The following is a 1,093-nucleotide window of genomic DNA, read 5'->3' as shown; positions in this document are numbered from 1 at the left end:
AGTGTTCCAACAGTCCTAGTTCGTCCTTATCAAGACCTTGGGTTTGGAATTCAGTACTGCCCCTGGTATTACACTATCTCTTTGAGTAAAAGTTAGGTCACTGCCCTTCACAGGAATCTACCATCACCTAGGAAGAAAGAAGTTTCTGACCGTAGTGGAAACCAGAATAGATGCTTAGAATTATAGCTGAGTTACACCGATTTACAGGAATTTACTATGGTTTAGGAAGCAGATCGGGCTGTGGTTTTAGAGTATTGCATTATTCATGAGATGGTTAGCTAGAACGGAACTCCCTAGTTAGAACCATGACTTGGATGTGAAAGCCCTTGCCCTAGGAGTGAAAAGTTCTCACACCTGGCTTCTAAGACTATAGCTGACCTTAGATAGGGCTGACTTTGTCTCAATTATTTTATTGCCCAGTTTCTTCCGATCTTTGCGTTTTCATTCCTCTGTTCTGTGTAAGAATCATTAAGCATCCGGTTACCTCATTTGTACCTTGCGGGTATGTCACCCAACTTTTTTATTGTCTTCTGTATAAAAGTCTGAAGCTCGAATTGTAAATTACATTCAGATTCTACACACAACCTTTCCTGTGTGCATCTGTCTGTCATTCATCCACGCTTTTCCCACCCGCGTCGAGAGACCCCGTTCCACGCAGACACAGGGACCCAGAGGGTCTGCGGCAGTGGAGCATGCCCATGGAACTTTAAAACAATTCTCAATTTAGCACAATCTTCAATCATCTGGTAGGAAAGTCTCAAGGAGGCATCATCTGAATCAGGTTAGCCTTTCACAATAGCTGTGGGATACTGTCATAGTTATATTAATTAAGATGAAGAGAATTACCACTGAGATTTGCTCCATTTCCTAGGCAGGTTGTAAAAGAATGGAGAAAGCAAACTGTGCACTAGCAAAAATGCTCTGAGCACTCTCTGCTCTTGACTGTTGATAGGTGTGCACTCTTTTTTTTTTTCTTTTCTTTTTTTTTTAAGATTTATTATATTTAAGTACACTGTAGCTGTCTTCAGACACTACAGAAGACGGAGTCAGATCTCATTACGGATGGTTGTGAGCCACCATGTGGTTGCTGGGA

Source organism: Mus musculus, chromosome 2 (assembly GCF_000001635.26).
Source record: "Mus musculus strain C57BL/6J chromosome 2, GRCm38.p6 C57BL/6J".
NCBI classification, from domain to species: domain Eukaryota; kingdom Metazoa; phylum Chordata; class Mammalia; order Rodentia; family Muridae; genus Mus; species Mus musculus.
Note: the sequence above shows the minus strand (reverse complement) of the source record.